The sequence below is a fragment of the Emydura macquarii genome, unplaced genomic scaffold (genome assembly GCF_026122565.2).
Source record: "Emydura macquarii macquarii isolate MOO-44397 ecotype Brisbane River unplaced genomic scaffold, CSIRO-AGI_Emac_v2 contig_318, whole genome shotgun sequence".
Taxonomy (NCBI): domain Eukaryota; kingdom Metazoa; phylum Chordata; order Testudines; family Chelidae; genus Emydura; species Emydura macquarii.
Genome location: NW_027130455.1, coordinates 7,464,985 through 7,473,849, shown reverse-complemented (window position 1 = coordinate 7,473,849; position 8,865 = coordinate 7,464,985).

Here is an 8,865-nt window from a genome sequence, read left to right as displayed (position 1 = left end):
TGACATTACTGTAGGTGGGGTCTGTATGAGTTCTCCCCTGACATCTAATGATGAACTGGGGAAGAAGATTTCAGGAACTGACCCTGGTTGCATAGACATGCCCACTCTGCATACGTGCACAGCATCATGGGGCTGCTTTGCCCAAAAGATCATTTTTGGCTGGGCTTGGATCACAGGTCACTTTGTTATTGTGTGCAGGGGTAATAAAGTGCTGTTATTCTTGTGGTGGGAATCAAGGGCAGCAGAACTGTGCTGAGTATACTCTGATTGAGGGACTCACCCTGTACTGAACTATACATGTTAGGCAGGGGACAAAGCCCAGTCAAGTTGAGAGAGAGCAGGGACAGGTGTTTATGGTTTGTGATATGGGCTTTGCTTAAGGGTCCTAGACACCATTTGACACCCCCCTCTCCTGCCCTACTGTGTAATGACAGGGCTGATTAAGACTGGATTGTGAGTCTTTTGTTGGGTATCATAGAACTGAAATCACTAATAACCAGGTCTAAGCATTAGCCCTGTGATGAGACAGCGTCTCTGGGGAAAGAGACTGCCTAGCCTGCACTGGCAGCAAGATTCCCCCACTAACAGCTGAATCACTCAGTTGTGCTAAGTGGTGGGCCCTCGAGACATCCCAGGAAGCAGCGTAGCAGGCAGTGGGGTGGCTGGTGCAGTGAGCAGAGTGGCTGGCGGAGTACTGAGCAGCAGGTAGAGCAAGCAAGATGCCTTATTCCAAGGGGTGGGAGATGAACTCATGCGATTCCACCTCTGACCTCTGGGTCTTCCCTGACCAAGGAAAACAACTGTGAGTGGGGTGCGGTGGAGGGAGAAGGGAGGAGCACATTAAAGGAACTTTCGGTTGTTGGACTTAAGGACCTGAGACAAAAGACACTGTCCAATGTACTCTGGGATGGGTGTTTTTACTCATGGTTTTGTGCTTGTGAATCTAGCTTGTGGTGATTTCCCAAGTTAATGCTGAGTTACTTTCCCCCTTTTATTAGAAGTTTCTTTTATACACTTGGACTCTGTGCTTGTGAGAGGGGAAATATTGCCTCTTAGAGGCAGCCAGAGGGTGGTTGATATTTTTCCCAGGTTACTGGGTGGGGGCTTGAGCCGGTTCTGCGTTGTATTGCTGGAAAGGAACCCCTAGATATTGAACCCGGTCCTTGTCGCCTCCACCTGGCAGAAGGGTTAATCACAGTAATGCTTGGGCACCCCAGACAGGATTGGGATCCCATTATGCTAGGTGCTGTACAGACGTATAGTGAAAGATGGTCCCTGCCCCACAGAACTTGAAAGTCCAGTTCCAGACAAGTTGTAAGCAGTGACTGGAACGAGCCAAGAGGAGTGGAGAAGAGGATAACAGTAATATGAAGAGGTTTGCTCGGCCTGGGAGAGGGCACAATTTGTGGGTAGAAGGTATTTTTGTTTGCTTGTTTGTGGAGACAGCTAGATCAGTTGGAGGCTTGTGAGGGCAGGTAGTGAGCTGTGTCTACAGCCAAAGGGTGAGTGTGGATGTGGATTGAGGTGACCATCTTCTGTGCAGCATGGAGACTCTGCAGGGGGTTTCCTGCATAGCCGCATGCAAGATGGGGTAGGAGAGGGGCTGGAGGATACCTCTGCTGCAGTCTAGCCATAACACCTGACATCACTATAGCTCTTCACAGCACTATGCAGCCTGTTAGTTACACCGTGGCTGGTTAGGTCACAGCTGGTGAAATACAAGGGACTGCATGAAAAAGTGAACGTTCCCCAGAAGGGAAATGGTGACAGAGCAAAGGCAGAAGCTGTTGCTTTAACACAAGCACAGTTACTCTTTACATTTGAAAAGCCCTTTAGGATGGAGCTGGCCCCAGGCCTGTGCCACCCATGGGAGAAGGTGTAGGTGGAGCAGATACTCGGGTAGGTTCCCCCACACTCCTTGTGGTGGGGGGAGGAATACGAATCCATGCTCCAGTGTTGCTGGCACAGACGGGGGCCATGGATTGAATAATAGGGATCCAGGGCCTGGGGAAAGTCCACAGAGGGGATCTTGAATGTATGTCCACACTGCACTGTAAGTCCAGGGTTGGAACTCGAGCTAGCAGACCCTGGGTTTGTTAACCTGGGGCTTGAGCATCTATGCTCATTTGTAACCTCAGGAATTGTTGAACCCTGGCTTCCAGCCTGGAGCTGCAGCGTCTACACTGCATTCGGTGGGCCTGAGTCCCACTACCCATAGCCCAGATTTCTTAGCGCCCTCCCAAAATGTGGTCATGGTGCACTGTGGAAAACTTGGCTGTCCAGAGGACAAAATCGGCATGTAGGATTGGGGTTATTTTTGGCCGACTCTCAGAGCATCAGTCCAGTGGGGCTGCATCTACCCTGCAAAGCAATAAGGCTTGAACCCTGGGTCCTGGCTTGGCTCAGACACTCCACCCTTGTGGGGCCTTGGTACCTGGGGTCCAAGCCTTGGGTTAGCATGACTTGTGTGTAGACGGAAGGAGGGTTAGGCTTGATCCTGAGTTTGAGCCCTTGGCTTACGTTGCAATGTAGACATACCCTCAGGGGCTGTGGGTGCTCCTCAGAGGGCCACAGATGGGCTGAAGTGCAGTTCTGGAGCTTGCCCCTGGTCTGAAAACGAGTGCATTTCATCTGCCCCAGTTCCCATGCAGGGCTCCACTTAATCCCAGCTATAGGAAAGATTCAGACACTTCACTTTAGGAGCAGATCCTGTCTCCGTAGACTCCCCTCCTTGTTGACCTAGTGCCATCCCACTGCCTGGGAAGGTAGGAAGAGCTGGATTTTGAAGGGGCTATACAAGGGGTAGCTCCCTTCCTGTGCCGTATGAAGGTTTCTGCATGGGGGTTCCCAGCAGAGGAGCATGCAGGGGGCGGAGCACCTGCTGCTATAGTAGGTGGATTCTCCCCCATGTGGAGAGAGCGTGGGCTAGTGGTTAGAGCATGGAACTTCGACTTGGGGCCCCGAGTTCTATTTCCAGCTCTTGGGGCACCCTCAGAAATTTTTCCCATGGAACGCTCACCTGACCCCTTTGTGTCTGCTCCCCGCTGCCCCTTTCCTGGCCAGCTGCCCTGCGTGGGCACTCCCTGCAGCTCCCTATGCCTGCATCAGCTCTTGCGGCTGCCGCTGAGTGAGTTCTGTGGGCAGAGCAGGGGGGGACATGGGCTGTTGGAAGCAGGGTGAGGCCAGGTCGCAGGAGAGGCCCCACAGCAGTGGTAAGGAGGAGCAGTGCTAGCTGCCCCACTGACCACTCAGGTTTGGCCCTATGGCCCCTCCATGGCAGAGGGCTGTGGGGCCAAACCTGGGCAGCACTGCCACTGCTACGTGCCAGGTCTCAACACCACTCAATTTGGGCCCCGCCAAGCCCCTGCCCGGTCATGACGGACGAGCAGCAGAGCCAAACCTGAGCAGGCAGTGAGACAGCCAACACTGATCCTCCTTACCAGCGCTGTGGGCTTAGCTCCTGCACTTAGCTTCCCCTGGGGACCTGTCTGGCCTTGCCCTGCTTCTAGCTGCCTCCGCCCTGGCTGCTCCTGCCATGGTATGCACTGGTTCTAATGTGTGTGTGGCTGCAGGTGCCACTGCCGGCTCTGCCGCTGGCCTGCAGAGTGACCTTGGTCAAGTCACTTCACCTCTTTGTGCCTCAGTTTCCCATGTCAGTAAAATGGGGATAATGATCCTAACTCCCTTTATAGAGTGTGTTGACATCTGCTGATTAATGCTATATAGGAGCTAGGTATTATTATTTGAGGGCAATATAAAAGACCTTGGGCTTCACTGGGCTGCGGGCAGCTCCTGGAGACAAGTTGTAGGGCTGCTCCATGACCTAGGAGGAGAATGCCTCCTTTCTGTGCCCGTGCCTGCTGGGCTTGCCCGTAAATACCCTAGTTGCATTAAGAGCAAATAAAGGCTCAAGGACAATCGCCTGTTCATAGAACAGAATTCTTTGTGGGAGGAGGGGCAAATTTAACATATTTCACAACATTTAACACTCACGATTCTTTATTCATGAGCAGCAGCAAAACCCACTCTAAGAGTTCAGGATGAAAACCCCTCTGATTTTATAGCCACGCAGACTCAGCTCAGCAGAGACATATCCCGTTAAAATAGAGAGCATGTTAAAAAGCCACAGGAAAGTATTTCACCTTAGCAGCAGTATCTCGTCTGTGTTACCTTCGGCAGTTTTTAACTATGGAATTTAGGTCAGTCGCTATGCATCACATACAGTAAAAAGATAGATCCCCCTGCTTCCTACTGCACTGGGAGACCAGATACAAAAATCTGTTCGCATCCATAGACAGACTCCGGTTGACTTCAGTAGGCTTTGGATCAGGCCAATAATCGGTTTTAAACGTAAGATCAGACTCCTTTCTCTTTCAGAGGCTGTAGACTGTAGCATGTATTTGTTCCGTCTGAATGACGGATTGCTGGAGGACCCTTCTGCAATATATATGCAAAAGTAATAAGATCTACTGTACGTTACATACTGGAATGATAAAGTCCTCCTGCTTCCTTAGCCCATAAGCTACAGCAGAAGGTATTGTGGTATTAATGGGTCTTGTATAATCATCCGAGGGAAGACTTTGTTTATGGTCATTCCTTGCTGATCAATCATGTCATTTGCATGATGTTATCGTGCCTGTTGGAGTCTCTTGTAAATCATTAGAGCATTTGGTGCATAATTGTTACTTCAGTTCCCTGCATGAGAATTTAAATAACATGCCCCAAATTGAGAGCCTGGCATTGCTTCATCATGGCCATTTAAAAAGTAGGCAACCAACAATGGAAAAAAAAAGAACTGGGGAACGCCACAATTTAGCTGGAACTAATGTTGCTACATCATTAATGTTTTCCTGGTGGAGACAGTTTTATGTTAAACATGCAAGTGAATTGGATACCTCCATACTTACTGTGGATCAGCATAGAGGGGGGACTTGTTACACACTCAGCAATGGGTTACATAGACCTCACCAATCCTGCGACACACTTTGTGCTGCAGAGACTCTCTGAGGAAGAATAAGGAGTGTGACCTTGAAGAAAGGGGGAGAAGCTGTCCCCCTTGAGAAGTAAATGACATCAGTGAAAGCCTCTCTGAGCAGCAGTGGGGTTACATACACTTCTCCAACACTAAGGTCATCATCAGGCACAGAAGAAACCAGTGCTGGGAAGTTATGCAAAGATACCTGTATGTGTACCCAGAGGCGTGTGGTCTGTAATGTTTTTTACTGTACTTCTTTGGCTTATGCCTAGTTCTTCTTTGAGTGCTTGCTCATGTCCATTCCAAGCAGGTGTGTGCACGCCGTGTGCACAGTTTGCTGGAAAGTTTTCCCCCAGAATTACCTGTAGGATCAGCTCTAGTGCCTCCTGGAGTCGTGCATCTCTGGTGCTCTATTTAGGGGCCTGCTGACCTTCCAGCCCCTCAGTTCCAGGGACCGACCAACCGTCACAGGCGGTAAGAAGGAACGGTTGCCCTTGCCTAGCAAGTGCTTTGCTCAGATTGTTTTTCTTATCTAAGTACCTGTAAATAGTTTGCTCAATACTGTTAATAGTTAGTTCAGTGGGATAAGTGCCCACCTACCAGGTCGCTAACCTCTCCTTCCCTCCCAGGATGGGGTCTGCCGGGCTTTAAGTCCTGCAGCTCCTGCTTGAAACCTGTGCCAAAGGACGACCTGCACTCGGCCTGTCTGAAGTGCCTCGGGAAGTCCCATTTAAAGGACAAGTATAAGATCTGCAACAGTTTCAAGCCAAGGACTCAGAAGAAGCGCAGTCAGTGCTTAAAGTTTTTGCTCATGGACGCCGCTCTCCGACCTGCAGAACAGAGAGGGGTTCATCGGCGTCAATGCAGAGTGCTCTGGCCTCGACAAAGGCCATGGCACTGAGGAAGGAGTCGGCACCGAAGGAGCCCCAGCACCGACAGACCTCCCTGACGCAGGAGGGGTCTCGGCACCATCTCCGGCACCGAGAGACTTGGCTCGGGTGGAGAAGCGGCTCCGCTCACATTCCCCGGTGCCACAGAGAAGGAGCGAGGGCAGAGGGCGCTCTCTGATGCCCAAGTCCAAGCCACGGGAGGTGGCAAAGGTGCTCGGTGCCGTTGACTCCAGGCCAGAGGAGGGCCTCATCAAGTCCAGCACCAGTGCACTCCCCACTGGGGGGTAGGGAGGAGGAGGATGACGTTCCCTCCACCCCAGAGACTTTCGAGGCAGCCAGAGACCTTATTGAGGAGACAGCTCAGCCGCCTCCGCCTGCCCGCCCCTGGCAATGTGATCTGGTACCAAGGAGACTCACGGTACCGTCCCGGAGCAAGCCGGCCATGAGGTCGAGATCACCATGGCACCGGTCACCGGCACTGCACAGCACCTCTCTCCCTCCCCCCCCCCATGGTCGCCAAGGAGCGAACACTTCTCGTCAGACTCTGAGGCGGAGTCCTGCACCTTGCGCAGAAGCCAGCACCGCAGCAAGCAATGTGGGCACACTTCAGCACTGTGGGAAGCGCAACCGTTTGCAGTGCCGTGGGCGCCGCAATGGCAGATCCCATCTCAGTGGCCGTTTTGGACACTGTGCGCGTACCACCAGGCCCGAGGGTCCCCTTCCCCAAGGTCCCGCTCACTAGCTTCGGCTACAAGGAGCAGACCTTCCCATTCGGCAGCGAATGCATCGCGCGGTGCCATAGAGAGCTCAGACCCCGGCACTGGGGCCGACATCGCTCGCGATCTGGGCACCGAAGATGATGAACTGGTCCAGGACCCATCAGGTGGGCAGGACCCAGGGGTCAGAGCGTCTTCATCCCCCGTCACTGGATGAGGCGGTCACAGGGGCCCGCCCTGCGCCAGTTCCAGACAACAGTATGGCGCATCAAGAACTGCTCTGCAGAGTCGCTAGGAACATGGGCCTTCAGGCTGAGGAGATCACCGTGGGAGGGGACCCCATGGTGGATAACTTAGCACCAGAGGGGCCTTCCAGGGTGGCTCACCCCACTCATAAAAACTATTAAGGACAACACTGCATCTTCATGGCAGACCTCTGCCTCCTTGGCCCCAATGGCCAAACAAGGGGAGAAGAAATATTTTCCTTCCCTCAAAAGGGCACAAGCATTTCTTTACTCATCCACCTCTTGGATCACTGGTGGTGGTGGCGGCAAGTGAAAGAGAGCGTCAGGGGCAACAGGGGCCCACCCATAAAGCGAAAGAGGCCAAGAACCTGGACCTCTTTGGCAGGAAAATTTATTCCACCAGGGGGCTCCGTCTTAGTTTAGCAAACCAACAAGCTACCCTTGGCAGATATGCTTTTAATTCTTGGCTCTCTATGGAGAAATTTGGGGATGCCCTACCCCCCCCGATTCCAACACTGAGTTCAAGGGGCACATTAGAGACATTGTTCCCCACCAGACAAATAGAGTTTATCGGAGCAGTGCTGGATGCAGATCTAGCCAGAGCCTCCCTTCCAGAATCCCACTTTCATGCACTGCGGACCCTCGTATGACGGCCCAGAACTGCCTGAAACTGATAGGGCATGTGGCAGCATGCACGTATGTTGTGCGACATGCAAGATTGCGCCTCAGACCCCTGCAGAGCTGGTGAAAAAGGTTCTCTGCATGGGCCACCCAAAGGGGCAACCAGGCTCAGTGGACCCCAATTCCTGTTATCCTGGACTGTTTGTTGTATCTAAAACAGTCTGGCCTTGCGCATTCTTCAATTAAGGTGCACCTTACAGCAATCTCAGCCTTCCACCCAGGAGTGGATGGGCGCCCTGTTTTTGCTAACGTGATGGTTTCAAGATTCCTGAAAGGCCTGGATAGACTGTACCCGTCCTCTCACCAACCGGTCCCTCCATGGGATCTCAATATCATCCTCTTGAAGCTGACGGGATCCCCATTTGAGCCTCTTGCATTGTGCTCCCTATTATATTTGTCATGGAAGGTGGCATTCCTTGTAGCTGTCACTTCGGCCAGGAGGGTCTCTGAACTCAGAGCATTCACATTGGAGCCACCGTATGCTGTATTTTTTTAAAGACAAGGTTCAGCCACATCCCAACTCAGCATTCCTGCCGAAGGTGGTGTCCCATTTCCATGTAAGTCAGGATATCTTCCTTCCCGTCTTCTATCCTAAACTGCATACCAATGACGGTGAACATAGACTCCATTCTCTGGACGTTAGGAGGGCATTGGCTTTCTATATAGAAAGAACCAGACCAGTCAGGAAAACCACCCAGCTCTTTGTGGCGCTGGCGGAAAGGATGAATGGTCTTCCAGTTTCTTCCCAGAGAATTTCCTCATGGGTTACATCATGCATCAGAGTCTGTTATGAATTAGCGAAAGCGCCGGCCCCAAAGCTCACAGCCCATTGGATGAGAGCCCAAGCCTTGTCAGCAGCCTATCTGGCTCAAGTTCCGATTCAGGACATCTGCAGAGCAGCTCTGTGGTCCACTGTCCATACTTTCACAGCTCATTATGCGACCACTCAGCAAGCCAGAGACGACGCTGCATTTGGTAGAGCAGTTCTCCAGTCTGCAGTTCTCTGAGCTCTGACCCCACCGCCTAAGTCTAGCTGGGAAATCACCTGCTTGGAATGGACACGAGCAAACACTCGAAGAAGAAAAGATGGTTACTTACCTGTAACTGGTGTTCTTCAAGATGTGTTGCTCATATCCATTCCAAGACCCACCCGCCTATCCCTCTGTCGGAGCCATCCGGCAAGAAGGAACTGAGGGGCCGGAGGGTGGGCAAGCCCCAAAATAGAGCGCCATAGAGGCATGACTCCAGGGGACACTAGAGCCAACCCTATGGGTACTTCTGAGGGAAAGCTTTCCAGCGAACTGTGCATGCATCACTCACACACCTGTTTGGAATGGACATGAGCAACACATCTCGAA